Here is a 25,784-nt window from a genome sequence, read left to right as displayed (position 1 = left end):
CAATTGACCTATAACATTATATAATTGGCTCTTGAACAGCTTGGACTTGAACTGCACGCGTCCACTTATACATGGATGTTTTTTGATGAATACAGTACTATAAATTTATTTCCCCTTAAAAATTTTTAAATATTTTCTCTAGCTTACTTTATTGTAAGAATACAGTATAAGCTACATATAATATATAAAATAGGTATTAATTGTTTATGTTATTAGTAAGGCTTCTAGTCAACAGGAAGCTATTAGTAATTAGATATTTGGGGAGTGAAAAGTTGCACATGAATTTCTTTTTAAAATTTTAATGTTTATTTTTGAGAGTGAGAGACAGCTGAGTGGGGGAGGGGCAGAGAGAGAGAGAGAGAGCGAGTGAGACAGAGCTAGAGAGAGCGAGAGTAAGAGAGACACATAGAATTCAAAACAGGCTCCAAGCTCTGAGATATCAGCACAGAGCCCAGTGCAGGGCTTGAACTTGGGAATGGTGAGATCGTGACCTGAGCTGAAGTCGGACGCTTAACCAACTGAGCCACCCAGGTGCCCCTGGAATTTTTGAGGATGTAGGGGTTCAACACCCCAACCTCCATATTGTTCAAGGGTTCACTGTCTTCATTTCAGCTGTACAACGTACAATTCGATATGTGTATATATTCTGAAAAGATGACTACAATAAGCCTACTTAACAACCCTCACCACACATAATCACACAGTTTTCCAATGGACTGTCACAGCATAATTGAGAGGCTACACTTTGTTTACTACAGATTGCTTTACCTGTGGAGGAGTAGAGGTGGGAGTCTTACCAGCAAGTATTTATTCAACATTTTTCTAGCTCTGTAGTAATAGAAGAAATAAAAATCTCACTGCTGTCAAGTTAAGGTGGTATGAGACTAGGAAAAGAATCAAAGCTATGGAGCCTGGGCCTTGGCTTAGATTCCCAGATCTCCACCTAGTGAACACTGTTGCATAAATGACTTCTTCAGCCTCAATTTTGTGAGCTGTGAAATCAAGATCGTTCTACGTGTCTACATAGATCTACCTCAGTGGGCCCTGTGCAAAGAAGATGAAGTACTGTGTATGAAAGTGCTGAAATATCCTATACCTGTAATATTTTCTTTGTGAGACCAACATTGCACGAACAAGAAACGAATACTTTGTACAGCTACAAGTGTGTTTAATTAATTACTTAAGGTGGCTGTTACAAGTGCAGTGGGAGCCAGAACAGGGAGAAGTCGGTGTGGATTGAAGCAGCCAGTGAAGTTTTTGGCTTCTTTCCATTGTGCTACCTGCACTTACTCATTCCTCATGTTTCTGAATGTCTTCTTACCCTTGAACAAAGCAGACGTAGTTAGCACTGGCTGCCTTTGTTCACTGACAGTAGTTAAAGCTTCAATTAGGCTGGTATCCATTGAAAGTTGACATACCCATTTCTTTTACGTATTTGTACAGACACAGAAGCAAGTCTGTATTTGGGTTGTGTTTTGGCAGGGTTTGAAGTCATGTTCAAAGATCTAAAAGAATTGAGTGACTGAGGACACAGACTAGAATTCTAACCTTCAGTTTATGTGCAAAATCAAAAACATGCAAAGTTTGTGGTATCTGAGCTTCATCTGATCGTTGGTACATGAAAGTATAAAAAGAAGGCCCAGAATAGGAGTCTTGTCAGTTTGAATGTTAGTTAAATAAGTATGTAAGATAAACAGTTCATGGAAGGTTATGCAGCTGAATTTTCAATCAGAATGCACACGAGACTATCGTTGTACCATCTCCTGATAATCACAGCCTGCTGGATTTGTTGCTTATCCTATTTCTGTAGACAAGGTTGTGAGTTTCAATGCTGTGAGCTTTAATAGGCCCACATTTTCCTCTCTCTGGAACTTTGTTAGGTCTGCCAACACAAACCCCACTTTTCCTGCCTTAACATTGTTTAGGAAATTGTTAACGCCACCTAAGTTCAGCCTCTGCAGCACTCCCTTGATAACATTTCTGTGACAAATTTTCCTGTTTGAGTGCTGGATTTGGTTGGACTTCTTGAACACCTCTTGTGTTCTTAGGAAGAAGAGGGATTTAATCCTGAAGTGAAGGTTCTCGGTGGTCATGGAGTAGGAAAGGAAGCTGCACACTGGGGTATTAATGGACTAAATATGGGGACTGAGAATTGTCCCAAATAGCAGTCTGTGCACCTGTCTTAGGCTCTCCACAGTAGGGGCAGGGGTCATGACTATGATGGTGTACTTAAGTCCACTGATTTAGAGATGGTAGGTACTCTTCAAATATTTGTGGAATGGGGCAGTATGTGTGCGGGGTAAAAACAATGTCTTGAGGGCCAGACAGACCTGAGTTTGAATCCTGTTTCTTCCACCTGTTTGTTGCATGACTCTGGGAAAGTTAATTCACCTGTGTGACTTTACCATTTTTATGTTACAGAAGAAGCAACTTCAGACTTACCATTAATGTTTGTTATGAGAATTAAATAGTCTGAAGCTGATAAAGTGCTTTGAAGAATCACTACTTGTCACAGAGTGAACACTCAATAAATGGCAACTTAGCACCATCGTCTTTACCACGAGATTCATGAGTGAATGGGAAATACCAGCCTGCTGCATTTTCTCCATCTTAATTTGAGCTCTCTACCTTTGCCCTGCCAATGTTTCCCTAGGGATTGATGAGTTTATGCTGATTGTGGAGGACAAGGGGTGAATCTCCACCCTGTTTCAGTGGCTCTGACAGCTGCCTTGTTGCGGTTAAATTTTCTTCTACCTCTGGCCTTTCCCACTCTTTTATCTTTGTTATTTTTATAACCTGTTTCCATCTGTCCATCCTTCCCTCTTTACTTAGATGCTCTGTTAACTCAAATAGAACATACAAAGAGAAGGCTTACAAAATTAACTAATGGGCATGTGCACACACAAACACTGACACACATGATACGTGGTGAAATAACTATATAGAACAAAACTTTCCCCCAAACCAAAATGGTTAATGAAAAGATTGCATAAGTTATCTGGTTTTTTTCTGTGTTACCTTTTTTCATGCCTTTGATACTGCAAAGTGAACATCTGCTTCAGAGATTTGTGTGATGTCCTAAATATCCATAATAGTTGTTATTATAGAGATGCATGTGTACACACCAAATACATTTTAAAAATGAGAGGAAAGCACAATAAAAACCTATACTTAGAAAACAAACAGAAAAAGTTGGGCTGAATGACACTTAATTGTTGGACCCTAATTGTTGAATCCACTTCTAATCATGCCCTGCCTGTGAAGGGGCTACCTATTCCATAGACATGTGGGGAGACCCATAAATTGGTACAAGAGCTGCCTAAATGTGGCATTCTTTAGATAATAGCATTTTAAAGAGTTTCAGTAATTATCAATGATAATTGAGATTTCTCTTGCAAACATTAGACTGAAAAACTATAGAATATAAAAGTTGTAGGAGACTTTAAAGATGTTTTAGTCCAATCATCTATTCTATATCTGAATAAACCATTTTGATATTTTTTTCCACATGGATGGCTAGGCAATGCTAGTACATCTTTAGTGATGGGAAACTCATTACCTTCTAAGGGAGCTCATTCTATTTTCAGATGGTTGTGGTGATCAGGAATCCCTTCCTTAAATACTGAGACAGTATTTATTTCTCCAGAGATTCTTCTAACCTAGGCATGGACTTTTATCTTTTCAGATTTATTGAGATATGATTTATAAACCATAAACCTGATCATTGTAGGTGTTAGTGTTTGATGATTTTAGTAAGTGCATACAGTTGTGCATCTTCGTCACGATCCAGTTTTTAGAACAACTCTTCTCCCCGCCCCCCGCCAGAAATTGATCTCCTATTTGAGGCTAATCCCTGCACCTACCCCTCACTGTAGGCAACCACTGCTCTGCTTTTTGTCTCTGTTATTTTGCCATTACTAAACATTTTGCATAAACAGAATTGTACAACATGTAGTTGTTTGTGTCTGGCTTTTGTTACTCAGTGTGAAGTTTTTGAGTTTGATCTATGTTATGGCATTTAACAGTAGTTCATTTCTTTTCATTCTATTCATTCTGTGGATAGACCATAGAATAGTCCATATTCTATAGAATAGACCATAGATAGACCAATAGAATAGTTCATTCTATTTCATTCTGTGGATAGACCACATTTTGTTGAGCCAGTCATCAATGGCTAACACTTACATGTTAATGGCAGACCCTTAGGTTGTTTCTAGGTTTTGCCTCTTACAGATAAGGCTGCTATGAACATTCGTGAAGAAGGCTTTGTGTGCACGTTCCCTAGGAATGGAATTGCTGGTCATATGGTAGGTTTATGTTTAACCTAACAACAAGAACAACTTCCAAACCTGTTTTCCAAAGTGGTTGTACCATTTTACATTCCCAGTGGCAATGTGTGAGGTCTCTAGGTCCTTCACATCCTTGCTAATATTTAACATTGTTATGCTTGTGACCACAGTCATTCTAATGGATAGTAGTATCTTATTCTTTTAACTTGGATTTGTTTAATAGTTAATAATGTTAGGCATCTTTTAATGTGCTTATTAGCCATCTATCTTCTTCACTGAAATGTCTACTTAAATCTTTTGCTTACTTTAAAGTTGTTTATTTTTGTATACTTATTACTGAATTGTTAGAGTTCTTTATATATTCTGGATGAAAGTCCTTGATCAGTTATACTATTTGCAAATATTAGCTGCCTATCTGTGCCTGTCTGTTTTCATTTTATTAGTCATCTCTTTTGGGGAGCAAATGTTTTCCGTATCGATGAGGTCTAATTTATCTGTTTTTTTTCTTAAATGGATTTTGCTTTTGGTGTTGCACTTATGAAAGTTTGGCATACTTCAAGATTGCAAAGATTTTCTCCTGTCTTTTGTTCAAGAAGGTTTAGTTTTAACTCTTTTATTTAGGTCTACAATCTATTTTAAATTGATTTTTGTGTATGGTGTGAGGTAAAGGTCTAAGTTCTCTCTCTTCACCCTCCCCCTCCTCTTTTCCTGATTTTTCTTTGAAAAAGATAAAAGGCTTTTTTTCTTCTTGTTTTTTTTTTTGTTTTTTGTTTTTGGCGTATGGATATCCAATTGTTCCAGCACTATTTGTTGAAAAGACTATCCTTTCCCCATTGAATTTCTACAAATGTAGTTTGTAGAAATTCACTTGACCTTAGATGTGAAAGTCTGTTTCTGGGCTTTGTAGTCTCTTCTACAGCTCTATCCTTCTCCCAATACCACACAACTTTATAATAAGTCTGAAATCAGGTATTATCACTCCTCTAACTGTGTTCTGCTTTTTCAAAATTGTTTTGTCTGATTTTGGCTCTTTGATTTTTATCTAAATTAAACTTGTCAATTTCCACAAAACATTTCTGCTGGGATTTTGATTGGGAATGCATTGAATTTATAGAGAAATTTAGGGAGATTGCCATCTTAGTGATATTGATTCTTAGAATCCATGAAAATGATATCTCTTCGTTTATTCAGATTAAAAAAAAACTTGAGCAATATTTTGTAGTTTTCAGAAATTCTACATCAAAATATGTTAATGAATATTTTTGATGCTAGTGTGAGTGGAATTAAGTTTATTTTAGAATTAATTGCTATTATATAAAATACAATTTTTTTTTGTATATTGTCATTGTATCCTGTGACCTTGCAAAACTTGCTTATTATTTCCAGTAGATTTTTATTTAAGTTCCTTAAGATTTTTTTCTCCAGAATCACGTCCTGTGTGAAAGAGGACAGTTTTATGTCTTCCATTCCAAACTGGGATCTTTAATTTCTTCTCCTTGCCTTATTGCACTGGCTAGAACCTACAGTACAGTGCTAAATAAAAGTGATCAGAGGAAACATCTTTGCCTTGTTCCTGTTCTCAGGGCGGAAGTGTTCAGTCTTTCACTCTTAAATATATTTTATCTGTAGGTTTGTCATAGATGTCGTTATAGGTTTGTGGAAGTACCCATCTGTTCCTAGTTTGTTGAAAGATTGTTTTTCTTTTTAATCATGAATGGGCTTGAGTATTGTGAGTGCTTTTTCTGTGTCAATTTAAACAATCATGTGGGGTTTTTTTGTTCTTTATTAGTATGGTGTATTACATCCATTGGTCTTTGGATCCTACACCCCCCACCCCTGTTTTTTTTGGATAAGTCCTACTTGGTTATGGTGTATAATTTATTTTATGTATTGTTGGATTTAGTGTGTTAACATTTTCTGAACTTTTGCATCTATAGTCATGATGGTTGTTAGTCTGTACTTTATTGTGATGTCTTTGTCTGGCTTTGGTATCAGGGTAATACTGGTCTTATAAAATGAAGTTCTACCTCTGGTTTCTGAAAGGATTCTTATTTCATCCCTAAATGTTTTTAGAACTCAATCAGTAAAGCCTTGTAAAATTTTAATTTTTAAAAATTTATGGGGGGGGAATCTAAATTATTTACATTTTTTATTTGATATATATTGATCCATAAATTCTATTCTTTTTCTCCTGAGCTTTATTGACAAGTGAAAATTGTGTATGTTAAAGGTGTATAATGTGATGATTTGAGATACACACACACACACACACACACACACACACATTCTATGATTATTACTACAATCAAGTTAACATATTCATCACCTCACATCGTTACCTTTTTTTTTTTTTTTTTGGAATGGTGAGTACATTTAAGAATTACTTTCTTAGTAATTGATTTCTTCCTAATACAGTTTTGATAATTTAGATTTTTTAGGAATTTGTTTCACCTAGTTTGTCAGATTTGTTGGTATAAAGTTCTTTTTTTCTGTCATGTTTGTAATGATTTCCCACAGCTCTTACCACAAATTTGTTTTTGCATCTTTAGAAACATTGATTAAGAAGAAAATTCTAATCTTTAAAGAATTGACATTTGACTCCTTTCAGTGGGGTTAGATCTTGTCATGGACAAGTTGATGAGATGGTTATGTTGTTTTCACTAATCAGAGAGAAAAAAAGGCTTTTGAGCACAAGTCAATTTAGGAGAAAGTCTGTTTTCTAATCCAAAACTCAGACTGAGGAATTCAAAGGCGCTGCAGTAAGAGAAGGAAGAATTTGGTTGCATCTGATAGTATTGTAAATTGGAAAAGAAAACTTTGTCCAATGTTTTGTTTTGAATTTAAGTCCTAAGTTGAACTGAAGAAACCTTCTCTATCCTCAACATGAGGGTCTTTGATAGGAGAATGATGAGCACAACTCTCACTGATACAATATTTTTCTTTTATGAGCTCTGTGGCAAAACCAAGTTTTATGAAATTTGATTACAGTGTTGTACAAATATAAAATGGCATTACAGATTTGTTTCTCCTACTTTAACTTAAATGTAAATTAAGAAAGGAAATAATGTTCCTGATCAGTCAAGGGATCCTGACTAATAGACCATTTCACGAGTTTGAGAGTTTGACTGGAACTATGAATAGAATAGACAGGAGAGAACAGAACAAATGGAAGCTCCATGGGGGAACGATCTTTCCGTTTTATTCACTGCCGTTTTGACAGTGCCTGAGGCAGTGCCTGGCCTATGAAAGAATGAATGGTTGATGGCAAATAATAAACACAGGCCTGACCTGAGGGCTATGAACATAGAAAAGAGCAATTTATAGATCCTAGAATGGTGGGATAAGGTACCAGAGGAGGTGGTAGGAACTTTTCATTCTAGACTTAAGTTGGACAAACATGCAGGGAGGAGAAACATTTAGGCAGGTCAAGTGTGTGCAAAGGCCCATTGTGTCACTGTGCCAGACCCCCTCCAATGTGCTCCCCCCAGCATGCTGAGCATTTTTCTATCCTTACACGTATTGCTGCTATTTTCTTTACCTGTGTAGGGGGGTGGCTCAGTCATGGTACCCTGGCAACCTTACACGTTTCCACTTAGGCCAAGTAGGCAAGGCTTGACCATGACCTGACCCTGAATCTTGGCACATGCCCTGTGATTCCTCCTAGAGTAATAGAGATGAGCCTGGTGAGGATCTACCACAAGGCGCAAGGTCTTATGTCTTGTGGGAGCTGCCATGAGGAAGTTTTTCATTATCTCCTGTGTTTCAGTTGAGCAAAGGACTTTCCACATCATTTCCTGTTCTCCTGTTCGAGTACAGCTGCAGGGTTCTGTAAGTCTATCAAACTGCATGTCTATAGTTTTGAGTTGGCTCCTCCATGGGCAAGCAACCTACCACCCATGCCATCTGTTGTCTGGTCCCTCCAGTGTGGTATCATCCTGTGGGAACAGGGATGTGGGTAACTGACACCATGCAGTTCCTGTTTTGGCTAAGTAATACAATGTCTGAGTCCATTTGGGCTTGTTTCCTTCTTATTCTACAAATCCAGGGACATGAGCAAGTCAAGCTAGCAGCAGCATTTGTCATTGCTGCTAATGACTGCTTGCCCATTTGACAACTTCTCTGTCCCCGGCACTGGACTCTGAGCTCATCTATATTCCCAGTGCTTAGCAACAGGTTTTGCACAGTTGCTTAATAGGTTTTTTGATGGAGTGAATTGAAAGTGAGTACCCCAGAAATGTTGCTATGTCTGGACTAGAAGGGTGTGTGGGCATGGGTAGTGGAAGAAGATGGAATGACTAGGACCAGACTGTGGAGGGTCTTGCATATCATGTTATGGATTAGGCAAGGCAGTACCCTGGAGACTTTACAGTAAGAGAATAACATGATTGTAACTGGTACTTTAGGAACTCTTGTAGTGCTGAGATTGAAGTTGTGGAGACCAATTAAGCTATGGAGTCAGATGAGAAATGATGAGTGTCTAAAGTAACAACATAGCAGTGAGATGGAAAGTAAGGAACTTGATCGCAGAGGGTTTTACTTGTTTTTGGTTGTGTGGGTTTTTGTTGTTGTTGTTTAAGCAATAGAACTGGTGCTGATTTGATATGAAAGAAAAACCTAAAATCAGTAAATGTAATTTCATTGATATTTATTTTGTCTGTTTTACTTTAAGAAGTACTTACTACTTAATTGCTTAGCTTTTTTCATAATATTTAAAACTTAATTTTCTGTGTAAATAATTTTGTATCCAACTTCTTGAACTGTTCTGTTTTAAAATTTGGATTATAAATTTTGGGGGGCAGCTTATGTATTTAGTCATTCCATTAACTTGTATCTGATCATATCTGATAGTAGCAAAATCTGCCATTAGACCTGACTAGATTACAGGCACTTGTGGATAGGAGGCATATATTATTTATAATATTATATTTCTTGTAACACATAGCATGGCATTGGGCTCATAGTAGATGTTTAATAAATATTTACTGAATGATCAATTCACCTCTTTAATTATGTAAAAGTCTTACCTGAAAATATCAAGATTTTTTTTTAATGAACCACAAAGAGAAAAGTAATTTAAGTACAGATGTCATACTTCACAAAGACTTTCATCTTTATTTTTATCTTCTCAAATAATAGTTACAACATACTTAATCTATTCCTGAACATATCATAGGCAATTCAGATATAAATAAAAAAGATCCCTTTCCTTTAGAAGCATGGCATTTAGTTGGAGAGGCAAGACATATCCTTGTGTGAAGCTACTAAATGACAAAGCAGAATGAATCTTACAATCTGAAAGATCTCAAAGAGGAAAAATCATTGTATTATGGTTTCTTAGAAATAGATTTTGTAAAATGGTGGAGTCTTAAAGTATTTTTATTATACTGAGCTTGGTATTAAGTGTTACTTTATTTTATTTTTACCATGTTATTTTAGAGGAAAGTAGAAAGGCCTTTTAGGTGATGGAACATCTGAACAAACATCCATAAAAGGTAAGAAGGGGCAAAGTGGTAGAGGCCAAATTTTATATTCAAAGAAATGCAATCACCATAGTGAGAACAATTTGAGAGCTATGCATTTAAAAACTACCACTAAAAAAAATGAATGTGTGTTGTCTTTAATGGCACAGAGTACATTGACAATCATCATTCAATTTACTGAGGAGGACCCAAATGGCATCTACCCTTAACATGTCAAGAAAAAAGAATGTCCTTTAAGGAAGAATCATTGAAACATCATTTGAGGGCCTCCTAAAAAAAATGTTGAACTCACCCACTGGGCTTCAAGTAAATGAAAGCCAACTCAATTAACAGTTAAAACTAATATAGTTTTCCAGTAATGCTACTATATTATTACTATTACTGGGACACTTTATCTCATAGTCTAGGGATCAAAGGTTGGTACATATGTACCCTAGCCTTGGAAAAGTGGTTTTAGTAAAGACAGCCATCTTTGATTTGAGGGTCTGTTCAAGCAGGAGCCATGAAAGTTATTTAACTTGCCAGAACTTATTTCCTTACCTTTTTAATGAACTATTACTAATATAATCCTCTGTTGCCTGGTTTCTCCAAAGCCCAGTAAACATTTCCCCCCCTATTTTATTAACCCCATATAAAATCATTAGATTTTTTTTTTTTTATCTGTTTGAGGTAGAAATGTGTCATATGCTTATTGGTTCCAGTACTGTTTATGTACCTGATAAATAACCCCTGACTTCCTGACTGACTGACTAAAAAGTCTATTTTTTTCTTTCTCAGTGGAGGCCACAGCTACATGCAGATGCCTGTTCTCCTGGATGCTGTGTAAAAATGGTTTGTGCTCTGTAGAAAGTGGATAGACAGCAAATACAGGGGGACTATTACTGCAATTGTACAGTTATGTAGGGATTCTGGTTTTATGTGTGGTGTGTTTGTTACTATTTAAAATTAATACCTATCCCACTTCCAAAAAGTGTGTCAGTCTCCTTGATATAATGTAGAAAACAATTTTAAAAAAACACCCTAAAAACTGGTTAGTGGCAACAAGGAGCTTGCTGTTACTAGTTAGATGAATTCAGATACAGATGCCCAAGTTTCTTAATTTTCAATCAGGTTTGCAGAATCTGCTTGTTTCCTGATCAGTACAAGTAAACAGAAATGTAGGGCATTGTAAAATTGGGCTGTGATGCATTTAAATTCTGAGATGGCTGGAGGGTCTGAGCTGCAAGAAGCAGAAATTTTCTTGTCAGCCTTTTCCTTTTGATTGTGACCACTCACCCTGGGGAAATGGAATACTGGCCTGAAGGTGGCACATGCCATGTGGTTTCCACACAAAGAGTGTTTGTTGTTTAAAATTCTTGCCAGACTAGGTTCCGAATTTTCTTATAACTAGATCAGAATTGTAAAAATGTGCTTAGCACTTGTTACGGTGGGCTAGATCAGTTATGTCTTATTGTGATTTAAAATACTCCAGAGGAACGTATTGAAAAATGCTTCAAGTTGGGTTGGTTGCTCTAGCAACAAAGCCAAGCTTCTGAAGATTATCCTCCGTGATTGCAGCTTTGGCAGCAGAGCAGCAAAAAGGAAAGGTAATTAGTCCTGGAACTTTGCTTTTACAACTTGGCTTTAAGTAACTAGACCAGCAACAGATAGCAATAGTTACGTGCTTTGAAATAAAGCTTGGAAATCATTTTAATTTTCACTTGGAATGCAGGACATGTTCTTCATATGATTTCTGTTTATAAGAAGAACAGTTTCAATGATATTCAGCCCAAAGAGAAAAGTAGCCACGAACGCTAGATTCCTGGGTACTGATGACATAGACACAAAGCTGGAGTGGATATGAACTTGGACATATCAGATATTTTTTGTCTGAAGTAGAATTTATTTTTTTTTCCCTGCCTGTTAGCAACTTCATGTGCCTTTTGAACAAAGAACAGCTTAAGGCGATTGAATCATACACAGTGGTGATTTTTACTGACTGTAATCAAAATCTAGATTATGGGCAATATGAAGAGAGATCTGGCTAGTGAAAACAAATGAAGGAAAAAAAAATCTTTGCCTTAATCTACAAGTTTCATTTAGCTGGACCTTAATGGGAAAACTGGAATGTCCAGGGATTGTTAGAGTTACCTGACTTCCTCCTTTCCAAAATTGACTTAATGGCATTTAAATAACACACCAACATCTTAATTCATGGACCTAAGCACCAAGAGGCTGTATTACAATCTGGGCTTTTAAAAGTCTGAGAGAGTTTAAGAAAGTTCGATTCACATGGTAAAGAATCCTTAGCATCACGACTCACCGAAAGACATGGATGAGTTGGATGTTCAGGTTCTGAAACCTGTTGGCATTAGCACTATCATCACAGTTCTCTGACTTTTGTTGTCTGTTGGTTTGTTTGGTAAACAGGAAGGTGACTTTTTTGGTCGTAGCTTTAGTGAAGTTTCATTGGGTCCTCAGAAATGTTCTTTTTCGTGGTTTTGAGAACATGCTCGTAGGTGTAAAGGATAACATTTGAACTTCAGAAAGGGTTTAAAGGTAATTGACTTACAGAATCTGAAAAATAACAGGGGAAACTGGACTCTGTAATGTGGAGGCCAGTTCAATAACTAAACTTTTAACCTTAGGAACTTGAAGTAGTATGAAATGGTGCCCAGGTTTTGCTTCTTGGGCCCTGGATTTTCACCACTCTTCTGTGCTGCCTTCTTCTTTACCAGCCACAGTTACCCAGTTCTTACTTCATCTCCAGGGTGAACGCATCTTAGGGGAGTCACTTCTGTGTCCACCAGTGTACTAGACACTGGAGGAGTATAAAAACAAAATACCCCATAAGGAGTTAGTAGTATGGCAAAGGAGAAAGAAAATCTTTGTAGCCAATTGTAATTGATACAAAACAGCAAACTTTGGAAAGGAGTTGAAATCTAAAGCATGTGTAGAAATGAAGAAAATGAAAGGACAGGATGGGGACAGTCTAGGCAAAGACAACGGTGTGTACAAAGCATCTGAGGTAGGATGAGGCGAGCATCACAGGTGGGCATGAGATCAGGCTGGTGAGAGAAAGCAGGGGCAGGATCAAGCACAGTCTTTTTAACAATTGTAGTCTATATCCCAAAAGCCATGGGAAGCCTTTGAAGAGTTTTAGATGGGAGATTGACCAATGACATTTGCATTTAACAATATTATTTTTACTTATGCTATAGGGAACGCGTTGGGGAAACTAGTTAGGAGGTGACTGCAGAAATCCAGTGGGAGAGAGCCGGCTGTAGGAATGGTGGTAGAAGCAGTCAGCAGTAGGACTACATGAAAGAGTGAAGGTATTCCTAGTCTGAGAGATTTGATTTTGGAGGGAAGGAAGACTGAGGCATCAAAGACATCTGCTGGGGTTCTTCTGTCTTGTCTAGGTGAAGGACAATGGTGTCATCCCTGGGCTAGGGAACTGAAGGCAGATCTAAGTTGGACCAGGGATTGGGGGATTTTAGATGTGTTGAGTTGGAGGTCTTCAAGTGGCTCCATTGAACGGGAAAATGTACGTATGTGTCTAGAGCTCCCAGCAAATGGAGTTGTCATCTGTAACTGAAATAGAAGAATCGGATACAGCTAATTACTGTGAGGCAGTACTAAACAAAGGCCCAATTACTAAACCTTGGAGAAAACTCCCATATTTCATGGTTTTTAGATGAGGATAGGTTTGCCAAGGAGGTTGGGAAGGGCTGCCATAGCGGAACAAAAGAAACGTGGAACATCCCAGGATTCAAAGGAAGATAATGCTTCTAGAAGGGAGTGGTGTGTCTGAATCATTGGAAGGAAATCCAGTATGTAGTGTTTTTCAGACTTAAACGTCATGGAGCCTATTTTCCACTGGATTTTAGGGCAACACAATCCCAATGCCATCCAGCCATCCATTTGCTTACATAGTTTAAGTTGGAACTTTTATGAAGTGATAGGCAACATTTATCTGAAAAAAGTTTTACACAATATTTAGTGACCAGGGTTATTGTAGTAGATCGGAGGATCTTCTATCTGTTAATAATTTCCTTGAGTGTGAGATATACATGACTTGCAGAGGGTATTAAAATTGAGTTCTGATTTGAAAGTAAATATTTTTTAAGTAAAAGTACAAGCCAGAAAACTTTGGTTATTTCTATGGTTGTCAAATGAGTATGAACAGTGGTAAGAAATACAATTGTCCAGTAAAATATTTTAGAGCACAAACCCATGGCTGTAAAAATAAATATTATAGTAATATCCCAGGTAGATGTAAGGAGTCCCCAGGAGATTTTATGATGTGCTTTCTTTGACTGTCTCTATTACTGTATGGAATTCACACTTTGTAGTTGCAGCAACATAGAAATGTGCATATGTGTGTTTTTCCCCATTTCCTTTACCATGTAAAACTTGCGTCTTCTCTGCAGAAATGTACACAGAGAGATTGTTGCTCTCCTCTATCCATCTTGCCATATAATTTTTACAGCTGTTCCTCAGTTGTTAATATATTTCTGTGGAATATGTGTAAATAGACATGAGCAAACTGTCTAAAAGTTATTCAGCTAGTCAGTGAACCATGTAATCTGTTGGTTCAGAGACAACAGATAATAGAGTGAGATATTTGCTTTACCATCCACACACTCCATGCAGCATCTGGACTCCCAAAGTCAATTTGTGTTCTGTTGGGGCATGTCTCCTCACACTATATTATCACATCAGGGATAGGAAATTTGGATAATTACTATCTGATTTACAAAAAAGGAGACTATTTAGTGAATTCAATGTCTGTGAGGTGGGAGTTTTGAACTAGAAAGTTGGTTCCATCTCTGGTTAATTTGATATGCCGTGCATTTCATCACTGTTTTCCTCTCTTTTAACAATGTAAGTTAGAAATAACCTTGTTAATTAGCATCTATTTTTAGGTTGATGACATGACACAGCCAAGACAGAGTGGGAACATTCTAGGACTACCATAGCACAAGCCCTAAAACTCCTTTGTAAGGGGGAGATGGGGGATGGCAGTTGCCAGTGAAAATGAAAGGTACACTTTGTAGGCATACTTACAAAATGTACTTATTCTGAATAGACAAAATTGAACCGTTAGGTAAGAGAGCCATTTGGTAGGCATTCCTCTTTTTTGGCACCTGCACGTAAAAATTGGGTGGTAGTCTGTTACTTCCCCTCCTTAGACGGATTCCTTGGTTCCCTATGATCTTAACAATGAAGTCCAATTCCCTCTGCATGAGTGTCCAAGTTTACATTTGTACTCTCTGTCCTCCTACCAAATCAAGCTATTCCTACTCCTCTCAGTGCCCGTGTATGTGTGTGTGTGTGTGTGTGTGTGTGTGTGTGTGTGTGTGTGTGTGTGTGTGAGAGAGAGAGAGAGAGAGAGAGAGAGAGAGAGAGAGAGACATATTTAACCTGCTTTGATAATGCAGTTTCCCCATGACTTCTACCTGTTGCTCTCCCATCTATCTCTTTTGGCTGCAACATATTCTTCGATATTGGTAGAGCACTTACTGACTTCTGGCTAGCACTTCATCTACACCTCTCATAAGGCAACTAACACCTTCTTAACTTACTTTGTGTATTATATACATAAGTTATCTCCCCTTCTAGACTGAAATAGGAGTATTTGTGGAATTGCTAGCTGGTTAGCTGAGTCAATGAAAGTATGGGATAAAGTAAAATTCTCAAAAGGGAGGGAGGCCTGTCCAAGGTCTAAGTCATCGTACACTTGAACTTCTGGAATAACCTGGAATGCATCAGTCCTCTCTCTAGAACCACCCCTACACTCAATAGCCTTAGGCAAGTAGGGATAAAGTGCTGTGTTCTGCTTTTTAGTAGATAATTACAGTTTTCCTTGTGCAGGAAAAGTTAGGTATATGGGCTCAATAGGTTGGTTGACTCAGTGGGTTGAATTGGGGCAGAACCTGTCATGTTGGATGGGCAGGAGTCAGGGGAAGCCTGGTAGGTGGGCTTGAGGATGTGGTGTCTGGCCAGAGAGCAGATCCTATTTTACAGTTGCTTTGTATTCTAGTCTATGCTCATCTTTCTCAACTCTGAGTTTCTATTTCATTTATATCAATATGACACAATTTAGCACATAGGTGGCTTATTTGCAGTAGCTTTGCCTTCCTATCAGGCTGGACGTTACTTGAAAGCAGAGATACTTTACCTCTATTGCTGTTGTTAAGACCTAGCACAGTTCTTGGGAACTATGGACACTCAGAAATCCATTGTCTTTTTTTTTTAATTGTTTGTTTGCCCTAGAGAGAGAGAATGAATGAATGAATGGAGGAGGAGCAGAGAGATGGAGGGGGGGGGGTGGTGGTGGAGGACAGAGGATCCCAAGTGGGCTCTGCACTGACAGCAATGAGCGCAATGTGGGGCTTGAACTCAAGAACCCTGAGATCTTGACCTGAGCTGAAGTCGGATGTTCAACCGGCTGAGCCACCCAGGAACTCTGAAATCAGTTGATCTGATGACTGATATATCAATCCAATAGTTGGTAGATCATTTGTATTCAGCTAAAGAGTTATTTATTGAGCATGTGCAATGATCAAGGCACTGTGCTACATGCCTCAGCAAATATAAAAGACAGCTAAGTTGTAGACTCTAACAGGAAGAGTAGCTACAATGGCGTAGCTGTAGTTCAAAGAACAGTCTGATGTGTACCCTAAGAAAAGTCCAGTGAGGGGCCATCAGCCCACAATCTTCTCTATCAAATTTGGAAACATTTGGATTTTAATTAAATTCCAGGCCCTGAATTCTCTCCTGTGGGTGTTATCCGTGACACTGCAGTAAACCAACAGCCAGGTAGAGGTTAAGTGCTACTAAATGTGTGCTTGAATGTAAGCATGGTCCGGGAAGTGGGGTGAGGCCGGCTATGACACTGATGGAAGAAAGATGAAGAAGCATTTATTTGTAGTGCGGCCACTTATGTATTTTGCACTTCAATTTCTTTTTCCAGGAATTTCTTTCTGATTGTCAAAGGAGTACATGTTCACTATATAAAATTTCAAAACTAGATAAAAGTCCAAAGAATAAACTTAGTCTTCTTTTTATCTTATTCTTCATAAATAGCCATTGTTAAGATTTTTTATATAATATTCTAGTTCTTTTCCTATACATGTCTATTCATATATATTATAAATTAGGGTCATACTGGTACCTAGATTTCGATAACCCCCTCATTTACCAATATCTTGTATGAACTTGTCTTCGTATCATTAAATATTCTACAGCATGATTTTAAATGGCGGCTTTATAGTCATCATATGAATCTATCATAATTAATGTAACCAATACCTTACTCTTGGACCTTTAATTTATTTCCTTTAAAAAATTGTTTCCCAAATATGACAACTAATTTTTAGAATAGATATATATGCTTAATATTTTCTATTCCCATAACTTTGATACTGGGAGAGGAGAGGTATGGCAAGAAAGAAGGTTGTAAAGGCAAGCAGGGCCCACATTTAGAAGCTGAACTTCTCCCAACCATGGTCAGGAGCCATTGAAGGATTTTAAGCAGTGGATTGACAAGATTAAATTTGAATTTGAAAACGTGGCAGTTTTCAAAAACAGTCTCATTGCCTGTAGGCATCATGAAAATGTGTATTTTGGTTGGTTAATAAGCACATCAGATGAAATGAGGCAAGAGTCTCAGGGCCTCCAGCCAGTTGGCAATATAATAGCATGAAAATAACCCATTGTGGTTTTTTGGGTTTTTGTTTTTGTTTTTGTTTTTTAATGTTTGTCTGCAGTTGAATCTTCTCCATGCATAGTCTGGCCATCCCAGGACTTAGCAACTGTCATTCTCTTAACCAGGGATTAATCCAGGTCCATAGAGGAAGCAAAACTTTTTGCCAATGTTATGGAAGGAGTAGCATCTGAAGGAAGAATGTGTCACCTCAAAATACACTAGTTCCCATGGAGACGTTTCACTGACCTATATGAATGTGTCTAAATAATGTTTGGCTTGGGGAACAATTAGGGGCTCAGCCTTCATTATGTCACTGTAGCAAACAGTGTTGGCTGCCTACCCAAACTGCATCAACTTTCCACACATCCTGGCTGAAGTGGCCCTTGCCTGTAGTTCTAGTTGGGTTAGTCTTGACTGGTCCAAGACAGTCTTGAGAAATCCATTCCCAAGCAGGTGATTTATTTAGGGTTGCCTATTTAACCTGGTTCCACACGATGGAAATGAATATGAAAGGAAATCTGCTGGACACTTCTGGACATTGGTGCATGAAGATGTGATACTTGCAAACATGTGGCCTTGTGGACATGTTAAGGATGGCAGAGTGGAAGGAGAAGCCTGGATCCTTGATAACAAAATTGAGCCTCTGAATTAACCAACCTTGGAGCCTCCCTACCTCAGGACTTATTGTGACATTTGAGCGTCCTTTGGTGGAGCTGTTACTTACAGGCAAAACCACCCTATCTGATACCATCACCGTACTTGTTTATAAATATTGTGAAAGCTTGGCAGCCCACAGCAGTGACAGGACATATATATCTAATGAGTCTAGTACTTTGCAACATTGCTGTGGCAGTGATAAATCTAACATTTGTATACCAATCATCAGTGCACAGTGCTTTTCAATGCATTTGGTTCTTAAAGTAACCTTGTCAGGTGGGGTGTTAATGTATTACTAAGTATCAAGGTCCCAGAACAGGCACTAACCTCAAGCTTATGTTGGGGAATCTGAGGTGGAGAGTGTGCTATTTATTGAAATTCTGACAGATTCCCCTGAGAGTCCAGGAAAAGTTTGATTGGAACTAATGGTTGGTCCCTCATACCAAGCCATGGAACAAAGGAAATGGCGAGGAAGGGCCATGTTCGGTTTCTCAAGGAGGGTCTTGAGTGGATGAGGCATGAAACCCTGACTCAGGACAGTGAAATGCCAGAGCTCTGTCTTGGGACACTGACGGCTTTTCTGTGGGCTAGGGTCCTTTGGACACAGTACGTGTAGTATTATTTCATTGTTCTCTTGCCAGCCCGTTGGTCTTTACCCCAAATTTAAGAGTGGAGATAAGAAACTGAGTTTGTTTGGTAAGAGTCTTAACAAAAAAGTACTATAAAATATAAAACATACTGTGCTCCTTTTGGGGGATCCTGATAAACAAGTTGCAACATTGGTAGAAAGGGAGATGTTAACTACTTCGGGGAGAATGATGAGGGCTGCTGAACAGGCACTAGGCAATATTGACTAAAAATTGGATGACATCATAACCAATGAATCCAACAAATATTGAATGGTGGTGAGCAAAACAGATAAACTTCTTGTGTTACAAATGAAAGGGGCATACATTCTGGTAGTGAAGACATAATAATGAAGTAAAAGAAATAGGAAATTTGTAATTACAAATTGGAATAACTGCTGTCAAGGAAGGAAGAATATGACATGAGAGAAGAGTGGAGTGAGGAGGCTGCTTTATATTGGGTGGTCAGCCTCTGTGAATAGATTGCAGTCAAGACCAGAAAGATAGGAAAAGGACAGAGTGATGGTGGCAGGGGTGGGGATGCAGAGAGCAGGTGCCAGGCATAAGGAACAGCATGTACAATGATCCTGAGGCAGGAAACAGCTGGTGTGTTTCAGGAACTGATTTTCTAGGCCACATTCTTTCACATCATGGCAGGAGAGTCCATTGGACTTCGCCACTGTGTCCAGTGTTGTCCCAGGAATTGTGTGGGATAGAAATGTACATATGTAGGTACACACTGGAATGTTATGGAATACCTGATGGGGGAGGTAGGTAAAATGTAAGTTGGAATACAAAACTGAGTAAAGGGGAGAAGGTGAGAATCAGTATGGAAAGATAAGGAGTGGAACTGAGCATTTGTGGGGCAGTAGAGTGTGTTTCTGGGAGGAAGAGTAGTAGATAATCTTGAATTAATTCTTTCTAATTGAGGGTTAATAAGCACCCATCTGAGAGTCACAAGACCCCACAACTTCATCCACTCCCTTTTAAACTTTACTACTCCTGTCCAAACAATCGCTTAACTTAATTAGATAAGCCTAGTGATTCCTAAAGAGCAAATAAACTCAATATCCTGTCACCGAGACTCACTTTCAAAGCACACAGCTACTAAATTTCCAGTGGCAAATGCTCCTGACCTCCATGTTTCCGTAACTTCTAGTCTGTCCGTATTTTCATTGTGTGTGTTACCGCGCGGCAGGCCTATTACAATGTTTTACGCTGTCTGAGCCTCGCACCGACGCATGGCGTTTTCAAACGCTTCGCTGACATAGGTCACTCCCTCTCATGGCTCCACGGAGGTGGGGAGGGGCAGGTAGCATTGTGTCTGTGGAATGAATGAGGAAACAGAAGGGCAGAGAGGTTAAGTGACTTGTATAAATCACACAAGGGTCAGAGGCTGTGTGTGAATAGGACTCAACCTCCAAACTTTGAGTCCAGGGCTCTGCCCACTAAGCCCCCTTTCTCCTGCCGGCAGCTCTGAATGTTAGGGGAGAAGAGGAGTGCCTCAGCATTCCAAAAGGAGAAATTAACAAGTGAGATGGTGTATGAAAAATACTCCCTTCATTTTGGGTCTGAGTTGTGGAATAGTTCAACTTTTTACTTAATAATTTTAGAGCATCCTATGTCTAGAAGTGTCCAAATTGCATTCCGTTCCAGGCAGTGTGTGTAGGTAGAGCTTGAGGAAAGATACCGGTCTTCCTGGTTGTCATCTTCCAGAGAGCAGGTCCCATCCCCTTCAGGTGCATCGCATTGCTCGGTGCCTCAGCACACATGTCACCTGCCACGTTACCCTGCTCTTTTTTGCTGCTTCCAGATCAATATCGTTGACGCAACGCTAGGACTTTACAAGGACCAAAAACTATAGAAAATGCCCGGTTTGGTGTTTCAGCCCTGCCTGGGCATGTGCTGTTGCTCACTCTGTGTCTTTGCACGTGGAATCAGAAGCACCGTGTACAGGTCCTGCTCGCTGTCTGCTCCTTCTCTTCCACCCCGGTGCTTGAAGCCCGGCGACACCTGTGTTCACAAAACCCTTTCCAGCAACTTGGTCTTGGAATCAAGTCTCAGGTCCATGTTTCCTTGAAATAATAACTTTCCCGGCAAGCTGTAAGAGTCTGAAAGGTGGTTAAGAATGAAAAGTGTGTCGTTTCAGCCTGAGCCATTATCCTCCAGTTGTGCCTCTCTACAGTTGGACTTTTTGTTTTATCTTGACCCTGCGTTTTCTTTAAATCTTGACCCTGTGGAGGAGTTCTAATGAAATGGTGAATTGGTTTCTGCCCCACTAGAGAGAGACAATTGAATATAAGTTGTATTAAATTCAGAGAAACCAAGACCTATGCTGTGTGGGGTTTGCGAGATAAATCTGCCTCTGCCCTATACATTTTTAATGACAATGTGGTTTCAAACTCAGTGTAATTCGATCCTAAATCAAAGCTGACTCACGGAGAAAAATAGCGTTTGATTCTATTTAGTCCACATTTCCCTCCCCACTTTAGGGTGTCTGCCTGTGTGATTGGGGGTGGGGTTGTGTATAATGCCGTCTGAATACATTCTTATAAGTATTAGAAGTATGGAAACACAGAGCCCTCCGTGACCCGCAGGGCCCTCTGTTGATCACTGGTGTTTGTTGTAGGAGGAAGGCAAACATAAGCATAGAAGTGTTATTGAACAGAAACCCCTTCAAAAATGTCTCTGGGCTTTTGTTCTCGGGGTTGCATAGCAGTAGGGGGCCCCCCTCCTCAGAAAGCATACTTATGCAAGTATTAAGAACTGGCTGAGATAAGAAGTAAAGCTTAAGAGACCTTCATCATTAGCTGCTAGTGGTAGAGATTAGTGATCCTACTACAGGATTACAGACGGAAAGAGTGCCAGTGTTGGTTAATTGTTCATTAATGCTTGTAAAATAAGCCAGCTGGAGGAAAACTGACCATTGTCTGCACTCTCCGAGTGAAACTAAATTGGATCTGCTCATCAATGGCAGTATTGATGTCAGGGGGAAAAATACACATGTAAACTTCTTCCTTATGACTCTCTCTCAGTTTTAAATATTTAATTAAAAAACTGTTAGCCTAATAAGCAATGATTAAGCTGTCAGTGCAACTTTCTGTTTATGGCTGACCTTTAGCCCAGCCAAGGACGCCTTCCTTCACATGCGTTTGCTCCATTAGCTTTGCTCTGAAACAAGCTGAAGCTGATTTCCTAAAACGGCTTGCAGATACAAAGAAGCCTTAGGATTTGTGGTTATAACTTTGAGATCCAGTAGACATGCTACTTAAAAGTCCCCGGGAACTTTAGGCCCTTCTTTCTCCCTGCCTCCCTCTTTATATTCCATTCTGTCCCCTACTTCAAACCCGTCCTGTGCTGGTGAGGCTCTCCTGCCCTGCTCTCACTCCCAGACACAGGCAAGGCTAAATTATTTGCTTGAAGTGACATGCTGTCCGAGTCAAGAAAAGAGCCGAGTACACTTGCCTTCTTTTGCCTTCTTCCAGAACATGTAGTTGTAAGGTTGGAGTCTATGGTTAACTGTTTCTCAGTCCAAAACTAGGAAAAATTTAAATATGTTTCCTCCAGTCCTTTTAAGTCAAGGTTGGAGTTAGTTTATTCGTATGAGCATATTCACTGAGTTTTACCCTGTGCAGCAGTGATGAGCAAGTTGACACAGCTCCTGCCCTGAATGTGCAGGATCCATCTAGTGGGCACAGACGATATCTTATAAGGTAAAAATGGAGGATGAGTGTGATGAAGGGGAGGCAGTGGGTTCAAGGGGGAGGTTATCACAGAGGGAGGTTTGGGGAGGAGACACGGCCTCTCCGAGAGGAGCTGAGGGTTTAGTGAGAGGTGGTACAGGTAGGAGCTAGAGCTTGTGTGAAGACAGGATGTGCACAGGATCTCACTGTGTCACAGGCACTGCACAAAGGACAGGATGCTCCCTCAGAATTGGGAAAACAGGTGTGGGTTTGCCCTCTGCAGTGGTAACTCTCTTGACCGGTGGTTTGCAATTACGGGTTGCTGATGAGCCTGGGGTGTCAACGTCTAATGAGAAACATGGTCTGGCCCTGCTTCCCTCTCTTCCATCCCCTCCTACCACTTCTTTCCTAGCTTGTGCTGAGGCCACATTTCCTTGTCTTTCTCTTGTACCCAATCAGCATTCCTGCGTTTGTTCACCTCTCTCCTTTCGCACACATTCAAACATCTGTGAGCCCTTCTCTGTATTCATTCTTTCACTCACTCATTCAACAAACTCTTGATGATTTACTAGTTACCAGTTCTTGGTGCCATGGGTTTATCAGGAGACAGGAGAGGCAAGCCCCCTCATTGTTGGTTCTAATGTCACCTGCTCAGAGGCATATTTCCTCCCTGTCTATTACAGTGATCTTTTCTGCAGGTTTCACACTCTGAGGTGGTCATATTTATTTTTTTACATGTTGTATATTTCTTCCCTAAAATGCAAGCACGAGAGGGCGGAGACAGTGCCTCTCGTGCTCATCGCTAGACTTCCAGGGCCTGGAACAGAGTCCTGTACACAGTAGATGCTCAGTAAACACTAAATGACCAAATATACAGGAAAGATTTAAAAACCAGATTAAAGATGAGAGGGCAGCTGATGTAAAGTGCAGGAAGGGAAGTAACATGTAGAGAGCACTGACTGCGTTTTAAGAACTGTCAGTACTTACTTGAATGTGCCAGGCTGGTGCCACATTCCACAGCCACACTGCTGTGCTAGCTTTTAACACCCCACCCTTATTTGTTTGGATACACTGAAAAGGTTTATTGATTTGGTTGAGTTTGTTGTATGATTTGCTTTATAACCATGATGTCATCAGTGATCAAGACACTATCAAAACCTAAATTTTCCTCTAAGTCCCTGGTTAAATAGGTAGCATGCAGAATTTAAGATCACTACCACGGCAAACAATGCTGGTATGTGGTTGTTGTATTTCACCTAATGCTTGAATGAAATGAACAAAGTCCTCCGTTTTATAACTTGTGCTGTTTCATAGGTATTAATTTACTTACCTTCAAAGTAGACAATAGAGGAGATTAGAGGCAGAGTTTCATAATGATTCCCTTTTTTATTAATTGGAAAATCATGATGTAGAAATGGTAACTGACCCATTACTATTAGGCCATTTCAGGATAGATTGAACATGACAAGTTGAGGTTCGGCATCAGATCTGTGTCAGGGGTTACCAGGTGAGATGGTTTGTTCCATGTCAGCCTGGCAATCATTGGTGTTGGTTATTCCAGCTGGAGGTGTATGTGAAGCTTAAGGAGATGGTTGATTTGGTATCTAGGACTCCTCCTTACCTTGTAGCTATTCTCTTGACCTCTGCTCTGGTGCCCACTAATTCCTGGTTTTTGCCTGCCTTGCTTCTGACCTGAAAAGCCTGATGCATTCAGTTGCCATGGGTTTAGAAGCAAGACAGCAAACAAAAGACCAAGCAGGTATTCACACAGAAATAAAGACCAGTTCTTACCATGTTCTTTTTCCACGTTATAGTGTTTGTTTATTGATATAAAAAAGATTCAGGGGGCACCTGGGTGGCTCAGTCAGTTGAGCATCCGACTCTGGCTCAGGCCATGATCTCATGGTTTGTGGGTTTGAGCCCCATGTCAGGCTCTGTGCTGACAGCTCAGAGCCTAGAGCCTACTTCAGATTCTGTGTCTCCCCCTCTCTTTTTCTGCCTCTCCCCCACTTGTGTGCTCTCTCTCTCTCTCTCTCAAAAGTAAATAAACTTAAAAAAAATGACAATAATGGAATAAAACCCAGAATCCTAATTTCAGGTTGGTCTGTTTTGAGTCATTTGAACTATAACTTGTAGTTGAACTGTCTGTTGGTAGTAGTGAATGGCAGCATGATGCCCAGAGACCCAGAACAGTAAGACCTGGTGCCCATACCATTACAGGTGATTGCTTTGTCTAAAATGTACTATTTAGGATTCTATTATAGTTTAATGATACTATTCAGAAAATCTATCTCTTGGCATTGGAATTGCCAGATGAAAAGGAGAGATTCTATATTTCAGACCAAAGAGGGCTGATAGGAGGAAAAAGAGAGAGCAAGAGACCACCAGGTGTGGGTGGTAACCACCAGGCTGACATGGCTCTAATTTGGAGGAAGAGGTCTGGTGGTGATATGCCCTGCAGGGCTTGTGTAGGCCTTGGAAATAGAGGTTTGGGAAGAAAGGTAATCGGTCCTGACCCAGCTCTCATTGCCAGTGATGATGGGTTGCATAAGCATCCAACAGATGGAAAGTGGCACTGTGTATTGTTAGAATCAGTTTTAGCAAGTTATAGGGATGATCTTAACTCCCTACACCTTGCATCTTAAAAACAGTTTTTTAAAAAGCTTTTCCTCACCTCTTTATAGCAGTGACGAGCAAAATTCAGCTTGTGACCAGCTAAATATATCAAATTCCTGATTGCATTGTCTAAGTCTTATTTTTATATCTTCATAACACTGATGAATAGGACTGAGGCATCTACTTAGTATCTGCATTAGTTTTTTGTGCACATTCATCTCCTGCAGCAGAGAACAGAGGCCCAGGGGTGAAGGCAGTAGTTTCAGAGGTATATCTGTGGATTCACTTGGTCTTTGCCAAGGTGTGTCCGTTAAACCATTTTCTCAAGAGAGAATTTCAAGCACAAAGCATTTTCTTGATGCACAAACAAAAAAGAGTCTACAGGCTGAAAGGTAGGATTTCCACATATTAAACTACTCATGAGTCCGTTAAGGTCCAGTGGGCAGATGAAATGTTTTAAAATATTTCCTACTGGGCACTTTTGATGGTTTATTAAGGACTTTGTATGCTACTCTGTTTTGGGAATTAGTATGAAGGGGAAGAAATACCTTCCTTTTTCACAGATTCATTCCACTCTTGCCATGTGGGGAAATTGAATAGTACAATTGAAGTTTATGAAGCTCTGACACAGAGGCAAGCATCCATTCTCTCAATAATCTATACAGTCATAAAGGGGATCTCTAGAGCACAAATCAGTTTGTAGCATTTCTTTCTTTAAAAATGTTGACCTTCCATCATAA

Source organism: Leopardus geoffroyi, chromosome C1 (genome assembly GCF_018350155.1).
Source record: "Leopardus geoffroyi isolate Oge1 chromosome C1, O.geoffroyi_Oge1_pat1.0, whole genome shotgun sequence".
NCBI lineage: Eukaryota > Metazoa > Chordata > Mammalia > Carnivora > Felidae > Leopardus > Leopardus geoffroyi.
This window is presented reverse-complemented; position numbering follows the sequence as displayed.